At 43.7% G+C, this 19,692-nt stretch overlaps 1 pseudogene; it reads right to left on the bottom strand.

The window, feature by feature from the left end:
• Positions 1-17,711: 17,711 nt before the first annotated feature.
• LOC123442150 lies at positions 17,712-19,152 on the bottom strand (annotated as a pseudogene).
• Between the last annotated feature and the right edge of the window lie 540 nt (positions 19,153-19,692).

Below are 19,692 nucleotides of genomic sequence, written 5' to 3'. Positions count from 1 at the left end.
GGGGTGCAATCAAGTATGACAGAGAAATACTTTGCGCTCTTTATTTTCTTGATAATTTCAGACCTAATACAAGAAGCAAGCAAGTGTAGCAATTCATTCTGAATCTTATGATCAAGATAATGAGCATGAGTTTCTTCATTTGTAATACGACGAACATGCTCCTGAATAATGGGGTCAAATTCAGCCAACATCTCTACCAAACCCAAGAAATTACCATTGCTATCTTCATACAACTTGCCATTAGTACCACGGAATGCTAGATTATGCTTGGCAAGAAATTTCACAATGCAAACAATTCTGAATAATACCTTTCTCCAATGGTCCTTCTCTTTCTCAAGTTGACGTTGAGCTGGTTTTATCAATAGTTTGATATTTTTCCAATCTACTGCGCAACTCATACCAATTAGTCATACTCAAAACATGATCCCCACTTGTCTCATGGTCTTTTAGTCTATTGGTCATATGTGACCAATCATTACAGCCCTCATTTGCCAATTGACCTTTCTGATGACTTTTTCTAAATAACTTACAAGCAAACCAAAAGACTCTATCAAGTTGTTTAGAATAGACAAGCCAGCCTCTATCACAACACTCTCCATTTGATAGAAATCTAGTATAGAATAATGCGGTAAACCTTTTACGATATCTATCTTTAGGACCTTTCTTAATTGAATTGTCTCTTTTTGGACCCTTTTGTGCTAAGATATCAATCTATTTAGAATCAAGAGAATTCCAGTTTCTTGGATCAAATATATTAGACTTAAAAGAATCATCAACATCCTCACGAGGTGAACTATTCAAGTTAACATCAATATGATCTTCCTCTACCTCCATATTATATGTCTCTGTCTGACCATCTCTATCATCATTGTAAGGAACAATTGCAAGTGCAAGGATAGAAGGATCAACAGACTGATTACCGGATAACACTTGCGGTGGTTTTTTTTAACAAATTTGTCCATGCCGCCTTTATAAGATTTATTAATTAAATTTTGTTCTTCTGCTTTTTTCTTGCGCTTATAGGCACCAGACTGATGTTTCCCCATGATGACTCAAATCTATATTATTGAAATACAATATTAAAAAGATGAATAAAATGAAATTGAAGTTATACAGTAGCATGATGGCACTTAGACGAAGTGTCTAACTCACCTAGTTTTGGGTCCTGCACGGATGAACTGTGATCGATCCGACGAGACGACGAGTCTCGGCGGCGGCCTGAATCGGATCGCGAGATCGATCTGATGAACAGATGAACTGATCAGTGATGATGCGAACGACGAAGGCGACGAGCACCTAAGTACCTGACGACGAGATATTATTTTCTTATCGAAGCCTGATGCTGATGGGAAAACGTTTTGGCGATGGCGACTCGGCGAACTGCGAGGACGAGACGGCGAGCCGCGAGCACCAGTTCCTCACGTTTCGAGATCACGTGTTTTGGCGAGCGATCTCCTGTTTTGGCGAGCGACAGGGGCGAGGCGGCGAGCGATCGCTGGATCACAGCGTCGTGCCTCGATCGATCATACTATCGTAGCGTTGTACGGCTGTAGCTAACACAGGCCCAGGTCGCTCGAGGCTCTGTGGGGGCGCCCACTGGCCCAGGCGGCAGGCGCCCAGGTCGCTCGCTCGATTTCCCAGCTCGCTCGAGGAGCCTACGGCCTACAGCGCGGTTGGCATGCCCAGATCGATCGCACGCCCACGTCCAGCCGATTTTCCTTTATATACAACTATATATATATATATATATATATATATATATATATATATATATATATATATATATATATATATATATATATTGGGGCCCCCAAAATCGTGGGCCCTGTGCGGGCTGCACATGTGGCACCACTGTGGGCCCGGGCCTGCCCGAGCCACTAGATGTGTTTCACATAGACGTTCGATCGGGTCAACGTGAGCAACGACCGCTCGTCGTGCTGAAGCTCCATTGCAGCGCGAGTGGAGCTTCATTGTAGCTCGGACGTTGCATCGCAGATCTTGACGTCACCGGTGAAGCTCCATTGCAGCCGTCGGTGAAGCTTCATTCCAGCTTTGGGCGCTGCATCGTAGATCTTGACGTCGCCGGTGAAGTTCCATTGCGACCGCTGGTGAAGCTTCATTGCAGCTCGGGACTGCATCGCAGCTCTTGACGCCGCCCACCGCCGGTGAAGCTCCATTGCAGCTCGGAGTGTTGCATCGCAGATCTTGACGCCGCCGGTGATGCTCCATATTAACCATCGGTGAAGCTCCACTACAGCATCACCGGGCGCATGAACAGCAGCAGGGTGCAGGCCATGGCGGACCGGGCTTGGACGGGGCTCCGGCCATGGAAGGAAAAAAGAGGAGAAGATGAGGAGGAGAATGAATGGAGGAGAGAGCGCTCGAAGGGATAAGGTGTGGAGGAAAAGGTGTGGAGGAAACAGATGGCAGGGGGGCACGTAAGGAAGCAGTGAGCCGACTGATTTTTGGATAAAATCAGTCGGTTGATCCAAAGTGTTTTCCTTCTAATTATAAATCTTTTAAGACGTTTTATTAGATGACTACATAAAAATGTTTATAGGCATATTTTAGAATATAGATTCTCTCAATTTGCTTTGTGTGTAATCTCCTAACGAAATCTTTAAAAAGATTTATATTTAGAAACGGAGGGAGTATTAGGGAAAGATAAAATAATGCAATCAATATAAACACACCTAAAAATCGCTAGAAAAGTATGCATCAAGGATCCCAAGTAAATAAAATTTACAAAGGTTTCCCAAGAGATCTCCGCGCATATTGAAACCAACAGCCGTCTCCACACTCTGACGTCGCAGAAGCGCTCACCAGAAGAGAAACGCAACCTCCAACATCTCAAAGATCCAGGGCATAATCATCATCGCCGAAACGGCTTTCAAACCCGATGAACAGACCTCCTACATGCAGCAAGGCACTTGTCATTATGGCATGTCGGTTGGGGAATATCCCCATGCTGGCCTGGACCCGCATCCATCGCTTCCCACCGATGAAGTCTGGAGAGAACGCTGGAACCGCCGTCGTCGGACCACTGGCTTCTATATCATCACCTTGTCTTGACCAATGGCACCGTTGCGAGAGACCGAAGCCATGAACAACACAAAGAACAATAGGTCTCACCATCTGAAATAGCCGGGAAGAAGACGAGGCTACCGGCTTCTTAACATCGTCATAAAGATCGTCGTCCTGGAGAGGAAAAGGCCGAAGCATATTTATTCGATGTGACGCCGTCCTCCTCGCTCCGGCGCAACCAAACGAAACATAAACCTATCTACACAACACCATGGAAGAGGAATGGGATCCTCCCCCTCCATCCACCACAGGAGCACGGAGAGAGGGGGCGGAGGTCATGGCTTCACCGGCGTTTTGCAAGGGAGTCAATTGCTACCCAAATCGTCTTTTTTTCTCTCGAGTGATTGGGACCAAGCGTTGCGTAAAGTGATCCGACAACCCTAGTTGTGAGGGCACTTATCTCTTGTTTTTGTTTTCGCTTGCAAACCGGAACAAGGGAACAATACTCTCTTTTCCTCGCTCGGTGCTTGCCAAGTAGCCTACTAAGAGCATCTCCAACGGCCGCGCTACGCGCCGCGCCTAAAAAACCTGTTTGTCGCGCGCTGGTCGCCTGGTTTGCCGCGTCGCGCAGCGCTGGCTCCAGCGACAGCTTTAAAATGCAGCGCGCGCGCCGCTCCAGCAGCTTTTAAATATAGGGCATATGGACACAAAATAGTTTGAAACATTCATCAAAATGCAATGAACATGTGAAATTTTTAACACAAACAAGTTGATGAATAAAAGTCATGCCCACAAGTTCATCCAACCAAGTTCAAAATGCAAACCAAGTTCAAAATACAAGTTCATCCAACAAAGTTGAAGACATAAACACATCAACCATCTTCCTCGTCTTCTTCCTCTTCTTCCTCTTCTTCCGCCGACGATTCTTCCGCCTTCGAAGATGAATCTTCCTCCCTAACCTCATCACGCACCGCATCACGTGTAGCTCCGACGGTTTTGGCAAGTTCTTCAATGGCATTTTCATGGGTATGTGTGTGAGGCACATCGAAAGACATTCCACCCATGGCCGGAGGTGCACCCATGCCTCCCATGACGACCGGAGGTACACCCATGCCTCCCATGAGAGAAGCAAAACTCATGCCACCCATGCCTCCCATAGCGTTGGAGGGTGCTCCAAAGCCACTCATGCCTCCCATAGCGTTGGAGGATGCTCCAAAGCCACCCATGCCTCCCATGGCGGCCGGAGGTGCACCCATGCCTCCCATGGCGCCAAAGCCACCCAAGCCTCCCATGGCGCCGAGGCCCATGCCTCCCATGCCGCCAAGGCCACCGCGGATCATGGCTCTTTTTTGAATCAAGACTTCTTCACGGGCAAGGTTGACATATTCCTTTTGCGCATCATTGAACAAAGATGTGTCCAAGAAGAACAAGTGCTTTTCCCATTCCAACAACTTAGCTCGCTCCTCCATGCCCACCTTCCTCTCCTCCAATGTCACTTTCCTCTCCTCGGCGGCCACCCTCTTCTCCTCGGCCGCCAACCTCCTCTCCTCGGCCGCGGCATCTTGGTTCCTTGCCATTTTCCTCACCTCGTTCGCTTCTTTTCTTGCCTTCACAATAGCTTCCATAGCATTTGTGAGCTCATCATCTCCTTTCCTCTTCTTCTTTTCGGTTTTGTCCTTCTTGCACCCATCCGGTCGTTTTGGTTTCGAGTATGAAACCGAGTTGGGTGTGTGGCTTCTCTTGCCGTCATCACTTGATGCATCATCCTCCTCCTCATCATCATTCAACTCAATTGTGCGCTTGCGTTTGTTGCTCAAATGCAAATCATCCAAATCTTCACGCTTCTTCCATTTCTCATCATCCTTCAACACTTCATAGCAATGAGGCAAGGTAAAGATCTTTCCTTTCTTGATCTTCCCCTTCTTGGTTGTCCTCGTCTCTTCTTTGAACAAGTTTTGTGCAATGTTGTACTACAAGAAAAACAAAACAAGTTAGCACTTCGGACACCAAAAACAAGTATGATGAACATGTATGAGATGCCACTTACTCTATCATCCTCGTTTGTGCCACTTGGGTTAAGCTTGTCAACTGCCTTTTGTGCGGCCGCCCACTTTTGACAATCCGAGTTGATTGTCGACCATCGGGACCGAAGTGATCTCTCGGAGCGGTCAATTCCACTCACGTTCTGAGCATCAAAGTATTCTTTCATTCGCCCCCAATAAGCATCTCTACTTTGATCACCTCCAATGGATGGATCCCTCGACACTTGCAACCAAGTATTGCATAGTAATTTGTCATCGTTGGTGGTGTAATTGCCCGCTCTTCCTTTCGGCGCCTCGACAATGCCCTCACCCTCCTCGTCCACCTCAAACTCATGGTCGTCCAAATGGATGTCATTGGTTTGAGACCAATGCGAATTGTTGGACCCAACACCCATTGTTGACATGTATGCATCATCGTTGAGACTACAAATGCAAATATAAGCTATCTATATGATGATGCATTGAAAAAATAACAAGAAAATAAAAGTTGGAATTTTTTTCACCTTGGGAGCATTTCGTCGAACACGTGGTGCGCGTCAGCCGCCGGCTCAAAGAGTGAGCTCATCGGCGCTTCGGTAGACGCCGCGCCCGTCCGCCGCCCTGCAAGCTTCTTCTTCGCCTTCGAGCTGCCGGAGCCGTCCGCCGCCTTCTTTTTCGCGGATGTTTTTCCTTTCTTCGGCTCCGACGCATTGGGGAGCTTTGACGGCGCGGCAGCAGCACGGGACGGCGCCGGCGCGACGCCACCCGTCGGCGTGGTCATCCGCGGCGGTAAGAAGAGGCTGCGCGCGAGGCCGACGATCGGCGGAGCTCCGGTGGCGGCGGCGGCGCCAGCGCTAGGGTTTTCGGCGGCGGCGGCGGCGTCTGCGGCGGCGGCGGCGGGGACGGGAGGGTCGCGGCTGTACAGCGGGGTCAGCGCGGCGCCGGTGTGCGCGTCCATGGTGGCCGGGGCGCTGGCGCCGGCGCGCGCGGGTGCGAAGGAGGAAGGAAAGGGCGAGTTCGCGCGCGCGCTCGAGTCTGCCGCGCGCGGAAGTGGACGCCCGAAATTAACCGCGCGGGATGAGGCTATGGCCAGCGCGCCCAACTCGTTTTAGCGCGCGCGCGTTTTTTGCGCGCCCGCTGGAGCTGTCGGCCGCGTTGCGCGCGCGCTATAGTCCCTTTTTTTGCGGCGCGGCGCTAGTATAGCGCGGCTGTTGGAGATGCTCTAAGAGATTTAAACTAAGGGACTGTTTGGGACAACTCTACCCCATTAAAATCAGTTCCAGTTCACCAAATTCACTTTGAAGCGATTTCATACAGGAGTTGCAACCATTTCAAAGAGAATGTTTGGCTTCCATTTAGCTCCAGCTTCACGAATGGAAAATTTGATGGCAAGGATCTATTTGATTGGATGAGAAGGGAGAAACGAAAGGGTATCTACTTACTGGTGGTAGTGGTGGGTAATTTTCTTCCAACTCCAGCTTCTATAATTTTCGAAGCACCTCCTAGAGTGATTCACAAAAAACAAGGAGTTAGATTCCAGATTCTAGCTTTTTTGCAGAGCGGTATATCGTGGAGCTACTCTGTTTGCCTTACGTTTTCCCAAATATGCTCTAATTTCTATAATTAGGAATAATCCTCCCTCGTGTAACCTATCATTGGTTTGCCTATGTCAATCGGCCGAGAAACCTAAGCCCCCACGATCAGATGATATGCCCTTCGTAGTGTCGGTTCCCGTTTATATAATATTGTATAATTGATGAAATAGATTCATTATTTATTTTAAATATATTTATTCAAATTACCATCAATGAAATAGATGATTCGATCACTTCATTCTCTCATCAATATTGCACGGGTCCTAATTGCTTTGATTGTACGTGTATGCATTTATAGAGATAAGTGTATGATCGTGTGTATGAGCAGCTTCAAATTTATACTCTGTTAAAAAAATATTGCACGGGTCCTGATTGGTTTGATTGCAAAAGACAAGTTTTTTTAATAACGATTCAATGTTTGTTTAAGAAACCTGCAACCTGTCCATCATGTGAAAAATAATACAAAGAACACCAAAAGGAAACGAACATGAAAAAATGATGGAAATGGACTTTCATGCAAGGGCCCTACTATATACGTATTCCTGGGCAAGCAGGGACGATTCTAGGGGGGATAAGGGGGTCTATAAATTGATTTTTTTTTACTATAATAATGGTTGTTGTATCTAATTTTTTTTACTTTATATGAACTTTGCCTCTTCCATGAACAAACTTGCCCCCCCTATGCTTGCATGTTGGCTTCGTCCCTGTGGGCAAGTGCAATAAATATTTCAAAAGAAAGAGAAGATGATAAAAAAACAGTATTTTTATAGCGAACCTTACAGCTAACATTCTTGTATTAGGGACTAAAAGTGACGGAATAACGTTGGCCGAGCACCTCGAAGGACTTTATCCAGGCTGTCCGCTCGCCCTACAGATCCGAGCTGAGCCGATATTTGCGCATGCTTATATATATATACATAGGAAAAATACATCCTATCATCCAGGGTAGTTATCCCACATGTTCAATATACTACCATGCGGAGTATATATACTAATTTATCATTTTAATTATGTTCATATACTATATACAAAAAAATTTAAAGTGAGTTACATGAAAAAATTACAAGTTAAACCATAGTTTTTATTATATTTGTGAAATACATATATATTTGTATGTAAAAAAGAGCATACACAAAATATAATACATACTACCAAAAAAACAGTATATATACTACCTAAACATGATTATATACTACATACTACGCATACATACTCTCCAATTTGATACATACTCCATACAACATCCAAAACGCAAGTGGTGGTAACTACCACTGGTGGTAGATAAAATTTGTCCTATATATAGCCAACAGTTGGATATACTATTAACCATGCTCTAACTATCTACCGAACGCCAAATGTGGATATCGAAAGCAAGAGCCAACTGAAGGTGATAAACTGAGAGGTCAACATGACAGTTTCGACTGTCAAAAAAATTTTGGTTGGGCCAAGACGCCCGTCACTTTCATTCCGTCAGATCACCCAACCCAAATACCGATCCCCGGGCGGCAAGCGCTGGTAGTGGATCCGGCGGTCAATGGAGCCCGACTACGCAAAGTCTTCATGGATGGAGGCAGCGGGCTCAACATCATCTATGTCGACAGACTCGGTGTGATGGATATCTCGTTGTCCCGACTGAGCAAGAGAAACATGCACTTTCACGGGGTCATCCCTGGAAATTACGCGTAGTCTCTCGGTCGGATCGCCTTGAACGTCATATTGGCGACGAGAAGAACTACCGGAAGGAACGACTGACCTTCAAGGTGGTGGACTTCCATAGTGCATACCACTATATCCTGCGTAGGCCCGCATACGCATGTTTCATGGGCCGACCATGTACGTATATCTCAAACTCAAGATGTCAAGATCACGAAAGAATGCCTTCAGAAAGTCTCTCAGATCGCTGACGAGCAGATAAGAGTCGCCGAGCTCGAGGAGTACAAGAAGACAGTGGATGCTTCTGAATTGCTCAGGTCGAAGAAGCCGACTGCGGAGTCCACTTTCCAGACGGCTACAGAGACAAAGCAAGTTCACATCCATCTGTCACATCCGAGTGCAGCTCCGACCAATATCTCCAACACACTCGGTGAGAAATAGGAAGGCGAGCTTATCCAGTTCCTATGTGAGAACTGGAACATCTTCACATGGAAGCCATCTGACATGCCGGTTGTTCCCAGAGAGCTGGGTGAGCATCAACTCCGTGTCAATCCGAAGATGAAGCCTGTCAAAGAGCACCTTCGACGTTCCTCCACACAGAAGCGCAAGGCGATTGGCGAAGAGATCGCTTGACTCCTAGCCACCGAGTTCATTCGTGAGGTGTACCACTCCGAGTGGCTCGCCAACGTCGTCATGATGCCTAAGAAAAATAACTCACTCCAAATGTGTAACGACTTCAAGCACATCAATTGGACCTGCCCAAAGAATCATTCCCCCTACCACGCATAGATAAAATAATATATTATACACCGCCAGATGCGAACGCGTGTCGTTCATAGATGCGTCCTCTGGATACTACCAGGTGATACTACCAGGTCCGAATGTATGGTCCGGACAAAAAAATGTATGGCCCAAATGAAAACATAAACCTGATATCTACACAACACCATGGAATAGGAATGGGATCCTCCCCCTCCATCCACAACCGGAGCAGCCGGCAGAGTGAGCGAAGGTCGTGGCTTCACCAGCGTTCTGCCGTCACCCTAATCGCCCATTTTTCTCTAGAGTGGTTGGGACTAAGCGTTGCGTAAAATGATCTGACAACCCAAGTTGTGAAGGCACTTCTCTCTTGTTTTTGTTTTCACTTGCAAACCGAAACAAGGGAACAATATTCTCTTTTTCTCGCGTCGTGCTTGCCAAGCAGCCTACTGGGAGATTTAAACTAATTTCTACTCCCTATGTAAACTAATATAAGAGCGTTTAGATAAAAAAAGTAGTGATCTAAATGCTTTTATATTAGTTTACGGAGGGAGTATAATTAGGAATAATCCTCCCTTGTGTAAACTACCGTTGGTTTGCCTATGTCAACCGTTCGAGAAACCTAAGCCCCCATGATCAGATGTTATAACCTTTGTAGTGTCAGTTGCCGTTTATATAATCGTGTGTACCATCAATGAAATAGATTTATTTATTCTTTGTAAATATATTTATTTAAATTACCATGGATGAAATAGATGGTTCAATCAATTCATTCTCTTACAAATATTGGACGGGTCCTAATTGTTGCGACTACTAGATCACTGATGGCGCGCGTTGCCGCACCCGTCTATTTATAGAATGAAGTGGTATTAATTTTGATAAATATATGATCACATGAAATATATTGAATTTGCCTAAACATAATAATACATTACTCGGTAATCCAAGGAATCTCATATATACTCTGTAAAAGCAAGGTTACATATACAAATTGTCATGGTGTAACAACATACACAACAATTTAGATTGTAAAATAGAACTAATAAGTAAATACAATAGACAATAATAAATAAATTGTATACACGGTGCATAAAAAAAATCTTCACATGCTTCTACCAAAGGGCCAAACGTTCAGAAACAAAGAAGAATTATGTCAGCCTAATGCACTTAGCCATTGCTTAAGGGGGGCATCACATTCATAGGAACAAGAGTCCTAACAAGGATTAAATTAGTTGCAATATCAAATAACAATATACTAAGTACTATCATAGGAGCAGCAACGCGTATATGTGGTACTCATATTTTTCAAAAAAAATCGCTGGCTTTTTGTTAAAGAGCAACCAGGCTGAAAGCTATATGTAAGAAAGTGGTAGACGGGCAATTCCGTTTTATACATGAAAAATCTTACCAAAACAAAACCAACATGAAAAATGGTGTCGCTCACTTGCATGAATTATGTAAGGCGTAAATTGAAATGTCCACCAATCAGCAACCACCTATATTGCATACAGTAAAAAAAGAACTTCCCGGTCAAGACAAGTAGCTGATATAGCAAGTAACGTTATGTATAAGATAAAAGACAGAGAGTATTACAACAAAAATGATAACAGAAATAAATGTAAATTATGTGTAAGATGTCAGTACACCTAGCACGTATCCAGTGCGCCGTACTTGAGCTGCTCAAGCTAGATATCATTACTTAGTTATGCATTAGTACAGAAATACATTTCACCAAAGATTCAATCAAATTTTATTTCATGAGTATCTACATACATAGAAGAGGAAACTTGAATCCTCGTTGAAAACATAACATCTATTGAACTGGCAATAATCAGGTTTACTGCAACACTACTGAAAAAGTTGAGCATTAACAGTCTACCCTTGATTGGCATGCTCGTTTCTTGTATTTATTTCATTTGACACAGAACTATTGCAAGTTTGAAGTTTGAACTATCGCTACCACTGTTGTGAAACCTTGTTCGACAACTAAAAAATAATGTCATAAATTTAGACCCCAGCTAGATTATGTGGTTTTATCTCTAAGAAAGACAAATACAGGAATCTGTAGCAAACATTGCTTTCTTTGCTTTCTTTTGCATACTTTGGAACTGTAATAAACAAAACAAGTATTTATGAGGTTGAGGAAAAATAAAATGAACATATCTTTGTGTTCTTGAGGCCAGCTTATAAGGTTCAATCATATTCGCTGCACGGTGTATGTGCCATCACATGGTAAAAATTAGATACTAAGTCTATACTCACGTACTTGTGAATTAGAGAGCAAAAACTATCTAACCTAATTTATAATCTTCATGTTATACTACTGCAACTCATAATTGAAAAAAGACCACATGATTTGGATAAAGATAATCTATAGAATGTGTAAAAGTAAATTTCCTCCATAAATATTTCCATTTCCACATATCAGAACATTTTGACCTGCAACTGGTTCTATTAGTTCAGGAGAAAATTCACAGACTCGATGAAATATTGTACGGGGGTGAGTGCATGACTTGAGAGAAACAAAGCTTGTAAATTTGTATGAAAATGATTGTCTGGTTACCTTGGAGATGGGGAATTGACATCAACATCCAAAGGAGGAGAGAGGATATATTGCATAATCAGAGATCTCTCAACAGGTGCACATTATTTTGAAGGTTATAATATATACTCCGCTTACAGATATCAATGCAAGATTTCATTGCTCTCGACGACAGTAGTATCCTCAAGCGGCACTATGTCAGACTCGATGGTCATCACCTGCTCCACAAACTCCGTTGTGCTGGATGAACCTGCCAACAATAAGAAATCGCCAAAATGAGCCGACTCCACAGTTGTCGTGGGCAACCGGCAAACAGACACACGACGACCGACAAATAGACGACGAACCTCACGAGTCACGACGGTGACGTTGGTGAACGATGGTGTACCATCCTTCGGATCCAGCTGGAGTAGGATGGTGTAGCCTCCCTTGGCAATCCACTCCTGGTTTGCCTTGGGGTTGCCACGAAGAGGTTGGGCAAGACGGAGGTGATCTTGATCTCCTTCCTCTCATTTGCTACCACAACCAAATCAAACCTACACAATACAAACATGGGGAGAAACATAAAAATCATTGTGATGTGCTGCAGCTGCTGCTAACACACAAAAAGGCATAATATATGAACATGATTTCGTAACCTCTGCTAGTAGCTGCTCATTAACAAACTGCACTTTTGATAACCTAAATATACTATGATTTTGTACCAACCTCTGTAAAGATGGTAATTGGCGTCAGGATCAATTGCAAAAAAAAAACGAAAAGAAAAAGGTATTTAAATAACAGAGGGAGAATGAAAAGAGAAAAATATATGATTTCCATGGTACATCACATACGACAGCTCGGCACACAGATTCCTCGTTCACCTATGCTCACACAATCTTGACGCAACAAGTATAGCTCCTCTATCCAACAGTGGCTGCTGACCGCTGCGTCCATAGATGGGGTATATGTTGTCCTGTACTTTTTTGGCGGTAGCGGCTGGGTAACATACAGCTTGAGGTAGGGACTGGATGGTTCGCCGCGGATCTGAATGGTTGCAACGCCTTCCTCTCGCCCATATGATCTTCCTTGCATGTTCGGTGATGCAAAATGGCGATGGCTGGACAACAGGATGCATCTCCACACCTTAGCCGCGTCCCTCCAAGCCAAGCCCCGTCGCTGGCACAAACCTCAAGCCCTCCTCGCCTCTGTCCAAGGTGGTAGTGGCTCCGGTTTATTCACTGTACAATGACACAAACAATCTTTGTTAGCGTCGCCGGGCCCCAAGCCGGCTTGGTTAGCGCCGCCAGCGTCGAAGCAGGCGGGAGCCGCCGGCCTTCGGCCCCGTCGGCGAAGCCTGCGCACAAGCACCCTTCGCTAGTTCCCTGACCAAGGAGAAGCCGAAGTATCGGATTGCGTTGGAGGTTGTCCAGAACTCTAGATCCTCAAGTGTCTCCTTCACCCGCCGCAGCAACTATCCCGGCCCGGGCGCAAGCCCCACCGGCGGTCAAGCGCGCGCGTGGTCTCCTTCCCCAGCGGCAGTCCGGGCGCTAACCCTGCAGGCGCATAGAAAGAGGAACATGTCAGGGATAGGAGGAGTCGAGGCGGAGAGATTTGCAACGACGAATCGGTAGAAGAAATGGGCTAGAAACTAAATATCAGCTCAGTTAACCACGATGGGCCAAAAAAGCTACGGGAATAGCTGCCCTTTAGGACAGCCAGCCCATGTCCCGAAAGAAAAGTGTTTATGGAAGATCTAACGGCCACCAATGTTCAGCATATGGAATACAACTAGGATCATGAACAACCTAGTACTGCCTACAACCATTGGAACGGGTTGAAGGTGTGCTGTCATTAATTATCACCCATGTCTAGCTGGAGTCGGGCAAATCTTGTCGTAAGGCCGTCAGAAGTTGTCCTCAGCTCCCACATGAACGGCGTGCTAGAGAAGCAAACATGGACAAGCGAGTCATAAACGAAGTATCAAGCTTGTAGACAACAAGATCGAAGACTAGATCTAAACTAATTCATCAAACACTAGATTCAAGACGGATCCATTAAAGACCAGCACCGACCGAATCCCGCGAGATCTGGCAAAAACACACCACTACACACCCTTCGACCTCCTGATCCAAAAACGCCGAAACTACTTTTCAGCGCTTAAAAACACCGAAACTATTTTTCAGCGCTTGATCCAGAAATGTTTACAACAGATTAGTCACAACGTGGAGCCATATATGGATGACATCGTGGTCAATTTTAGGCAAGGTTCTGACCTCCTGACTGGCCTCGCCGAAACCTTCATGAACCTGCGCTGCTTTGGAATTAAGCTCAACTCGGCAAAGTACACCTTCGGGGTACCCGCGGGCAAGTTACTCGGTTTCCTCTTTTACGAAGGTGGGATCGATGCCAACCCTGACAAGATCGACACTTTCTTCCGAATGAAACAACCACAGCGTCTACACAGCGTACACAGGCTCACACGCTGCCTCGTTGCACACACGATGTTCATTTTTTTTTAATGTTCATGAATTTGCAAAATAGTTCTCATTCCTAAAAATCGTTGCCAAGAACGTTTGGAAGTTTATTAAAACACACCTTTTTTTAAACAATGTGTGTTTTCCAAAAACATTTGGAAGTTTATTTAAAAACATTCTGAAATTTCCAAAAATGATTAAAAGAAGGTAAATAATCTGATCTATCGATGTGACTAGTTCTAATGTATTCGTGTTGTCTGCTAATTTTTTACAACGCTCGCAACCGGCCTGGGCCGGCCCTGTCGGGGTTGCTCTGTCTGCAGCCTCGACATTCTGTCGCGTAACGCGGCAAATAGGAGGTCCCGTCCGTCTCGCTTAATGCGAAAAATAGCGCTCGTGATCTCGTCTGACTGAAGCTAATGCCACATATGCTGATGGGCTGTGAAATCCTACCACAGACTTGCTCGCCACCTACAGCGTTGTATAGTTTGGGGCGCGGCTATACCTCCCTTCTAACTCACCTCAGACACTGGGGAGGACACAACCTCGTTTTTCTTCATGGTTTTCGTTTTTTTGCTTTCTTTTTATAGTTTTGTCATAATTCCAATATATTATAAATAAATATATTACAAAAACACATTACGTAAAAACATTTCAGTTCTTTTGTCAACGAAGCATTTAAATGTTTAATGCCTGAAGAGAAAATGTAAATGTGTATGAAAAAAGTTGATCATGTATTAAAAAATATATAACGAAGCTTTTGAAAAAATGTTAATCTTGTATTTAAGAAATGTTAATCAAACATTTGAAAAATGATAAATGTGTAAAGAAAAAATATTGATCATGTATTAAATCAATGTTTACCACGTATTCAAAAAAATGTATACACTTAAAAAAATGTTGTTCATGTATTAAAAGATGTTGACCATGTAGTGTTAAAGAGATGTTATTCTTGTATTTGAAAAATATTAACCAAACATTTGGAAGTGTTAAATGTGTATAGAATAAATGTTGACCATGTACTCAAAAATATTAATCTAGTATTTGAAAATGTGAATCAGACATTTTAAAATGTTTACTGTATATAGAAAAAAATGTTGACCTTGTATTAAAAAAACTTTTAATATTGTCTTAAAAATTGTTAATCAAGCATCTGAAAATGTTATATATGTAAACAAAAATGTTAAATGTGTATAGGAAAAAGTGTTGATCATGTATTAAAAATATTAATCTTATTTAATAAAAATGTGAATCAAGCATCTGAAAATGTATCAAAAATATAAAAAAAATTGTTAATCTTGTATGAAAAAACTAAACATATTAAAAAAAGTACTCCATCTGTAAACTAATATAAGAGCGTTTAGATTACTAAAGTAGTGTTCTAAATGCTCTTATATTAGTTTACGGAGGAGTAGTATATATATACCCAAAAAATATACAATTTGTGTAGAAGAAATTAGAGATAAAAGAATATAAGTTTTCAAAAAATGGTAATCATGAATTTAGAAAAAAAATCTGATGTATTTGAAAGATATTGAAAAGAAATTAATATGTGTTGACCAAAAAAGGGAACCAATGAAAATCGATGAAAAACAAAGAAACAAAAAAGAAAAGGCAAAGTAAAAAATACTTCCTCCGTTCCTAAATATAAGTCTTTAAAAAGAATTCATTAGGGGACTAAATACGGAACAAAATGAGTGAATCTACACTCTAAAGCATGTCTATATACATCCGTATGTAATTCTCTAGTGGAACCTCTATATATTTAGGAACGGAGGGAGTAGAAAACACTAATGCCAAGGTTTAATTTAGTACTATTATGCTTGCGTTTTGATGTTTGAACTTTTACTGGCAACAGTTATGGTTTGTATTTGGATCATGTAGATGATTGTTACAGGAGAAAATCGGATATTTGCCACTTGGGATATTTGGCTTCGCAAAAATGCCACTATTAAGATGGGCTTCGCAAAATTACCATCCAGACCGTGGACAGTTTGATTACCATGCCATTATCCCTTTTCGACTGATTTCTGTTTTCTTTTTCCATTTACAAGCAGTGAAAAAGACCATAGTGCCCATAGCTATGTACATGTACTGGTTTTAGGGACTAGCGTACATGTACTTGATCGCATACTGTAGGCAGTACGGTTGGCGTTTTGCAGCCAGCCGAGGACACCACGCGCAGCTGCCAATCGCCTGGATGCCAGTTTGATGCTGGTTGCCTCTACGCCGCATGTGTCCGACCGACAGACCCATACACGCACGACGGGATTACATGGGACGACTCTGCACAACTGATCTTCCAAACAGCCTGTGCCGCAGACATGGATAATTTGCTGATGCATAACACCACAAACTCTGTGCACTAGCCTGTTATTAGAACTCCAGCTAGCCGCCGGCAGCTTCTTCACGGACGCCGGTTAGAGGAACTCTGGCTAGCCGATGGCAGCTTCTCCATGGACACGTAGAACGAGCGCATGCCAGTTTTATTGGGGAAGTTCAGAATCCACCAGAAGGTTTGATCTCTCAATTATGTATCCCTTGCTCCTTCAGATCTAGCAGCATGAATTTCATATCTTTTGATTCAGAAGGAATGTAGTATTTCCATTCTAACGACGGAGTGCGGCATGAGTGGCGACGCGAGCATGTAGCCCTCATCCCGATACATAATGAGCTAGCTACAGGGGCATTGCAGTCCTTTTCATTACTTTTAAATTGGAATAGAAGACGAAAATTAGTCAAAGAAGGATAATGGCATGGTAATCAACGTGTCTACGGTGTGGGTGGCAATTTTGTGAAGCCCATCTTGATGATGGCATTTTTATGAAGCCAGATATTCAAAGTGGCAAATATCCATTTTTCTCTTGTTACAGTAGGCCTCGACAAGAAGCTATACACATTGTTTATTTTTTGCCCCTGAAATACGCACCCGATTCTGCATCAAGAAGAGCAATACACGGGAAATGCCGGTTGGTTCATGGTATATATACATCGGTCCGAACACTTCTACCATTCTACGCCTCCAACACGAGTCATCAAAACAGTTCGGACCGATCCGCTATTAGATGATTCTTGTCACAGCTCGCTTGTCCACGGACTTTTGATGATCCATTATATGATTCTTGTTAGAGCGCCATCGGTCTTAAGTACTAAGTCAGCAATTTTCAAAGAAATAAAATGCATGCCCAAATGGACAAGACTATTGCTATGGCAGATAAAGGCACACCGGATTTATTTCAAGTATGATGACGCACTGATACATCCATTCAAACATAAATATAGTGCTGATATCACAGCTTCGGTTAAGAAAAATAGAGTATAGCTGCAGCTGAAATTTAACACGGAAGTTCAAGCCTCACACTATCACACAAGAGACGCTTAATACTAAATTATAGCTATGAATCCATGATTATTAATACTAACACAAACGATGCTAAATAGGATAATCTTCTGTTGGAGATCAGAAATGCAGCCTTCCTCCCAATCATGCTGAGAGGAATTCTTCACTCAAGCAGCAGCAGCATGGTTCGCCCCATGATAAACCATCGTGATCACCACTTCTAAACTCTTCTCCTTGTTTCCCTAAAATTAGAATATCAAACCGAACATTAAAACATGATCATTTGAATGAGAGAGGAGCTAGCGGAATTTAGTACAAACCTTAATTTTTCCTGGAAGAGTTTGTAAATGCCTCGGCCTCCTGCCGCGGCGTGTTTCTGTTCCGAGCTAGCACAGGCTCCTCCAGGACAGATGTTTCAGTTGATTGCTCTTCAAAGCCTTCATCATACTCCTCATCAGATGGGTCTTCGTAAGCGTTCAAGTCAACCCGGTAGCGGAGGATCCCTCCTATCCCACCATAGCCCATACAGAACTGAGATCCTTCCTCCGTATTGTTCGTGATGAGCTCCAGCGCGCAACCAAACTGCCGATAGTTTTCGACGAACCACTCCAGTAGCAAGGTCGTCTCAACCACCTCCAGGTCTGCAGATGTTGCCTCATCCTTGAAGTTGCTATGATCTGCCTCCTGCACCGTGTTGAAGTGCATTACCACAGTTTCTCCGGTAGCAGAATTCTTCAAGATGTATCGATTGATATCAAGATTTTCCCACACAATCAGTGTCTCAACTGCACCCATTTCAAGGACAGACATGGTGTCATCCACACCAAAAACATACTTCCCAGTGTCTAGGCTTATCTCCTCAAAGTACTTCCCGATCAACTTCTTTTCTTGGATGAACTTGACATTGGAAAGGACTTCAGCAGATATCTCAATTGCCTGGTTGAAGGCATCCTCTCCACCATGAGAGACCGTGACAACCTTCAGTATCTTGGCTGCCAAGCGCTGATCAAACAGGTCAGATTGACTCAATTCAGTCTTTAGGTCAGCACAACCAGCTAGAATGAGACCGGAAACATTTGGCTGGCTAGTGGCAGGGTTAATGAAGAATCTGGTAGCGAGCTCAGCCGTCCTGCGCACATAGTTGTGTCGGTTCTCCATGCGCAGGCGGGAAAAGCGAAGTGCTGACTGCCCTCCTCGCCCATGCTTCTTTGGGAGATCAACAGAGAACTTGTGTAGAACCTCCCTAGTGTTGCCACTCAGGGTTCCAAACAGCGTTCCATTACCGTCCATGACAATGAAGCCAAACTTGTCATCGGACTCAAGCAGCTCATGCAGGGCCTCAGTGTGGAACTTGTTGTCACATAGATACAGGAAGGCATTGACTGGCCTGAATGGCTCAAAACCAATGCTCACCTTCTTTTCTTTGCCCTCATCGGTGACAATGGTGCCGGTGTAAAGCACCAATCCGTTGGTGGGAACTCGATTGTACAGCTTCAACTTTTGCTGGGCAGAGGTAATAGCTGCCAAGACAGACTGCCTGTTGACTCTCCTCTTGATGTTTGAGGCAGTCCCATGTTCATCACCCAACATCTTGGTGACTCGACAGACCTGATCACGGGGTGGCACGATCAGCGATATCATGCTTGTCCCGTTTCCACGGGCAGCATCTAGTCATTTGATCAGCTTCTTGAATTTCCACATCTCGATGTTCTTGTCGTTATCATGACCGTCCGCCATGTTGGTTGTGTTGTTACCTCTGCCTTCACCTACAAAACATAACATCCAGTATTGTATAAGAATAAGGTATATGAACATTCATGATGATAGACAAAAAAGAAGAAAGTGTTGAATTAGCTACTGACATATAATGGCAGGTAGGAATTGTTACATAATCAACGACAAGCATGGCAAAATTGATAAAGATTAAGAAGCTTCAGGCCAAAGACAACGAGTCACAGAGGCACTAAACATGAAATCTGTTCAAGACACTAATTTAGTATCATAATTCATACTGCGTACCAGCTGCAATTAAGAGCACGTGAATTTAGGAGTAGAATACAAGATCATAGACCAAGAACAGAGTTGATGATTACAGGAGTATTAGTAGTAATAACAAAATCCACATGTTCAGAGGGTAGGTACAGTTGCGTAAGGACTAAGGACTATGCCCAAAACTCAGATTAGGACTAACTGAGACGAGAAGGAATCTGGCAAAAAAATTGCACGCCGAATCCATGGAAAATCACTGCTGGACAAAGTCGTAACTGGCCCTAATCCTTCCCGCGAAGACTCTAATTTCTTC

This window comes from Hordeum vulgare, chromosome 3H, assembly GCF_904849725.1.
Source record: "Hordeum vulgare subsp. vulgare chromosome 3H, MorexV3_pseudomolecules_assembly, whole genome shotgun sequence".
Taxonomy (NCBI): domain Eukaryota; kingdom Viridiplantae; phylum Streptophyta; class Magnoliopsida; order Poales; family Poaceae; genus Hordeum; species Hordeum vulgare.
The sequence above is the reverse complement of the archived record's forward strand: the minus strand, read 5'-3'. Positions and strand labels throughout refer to the sequence as shown.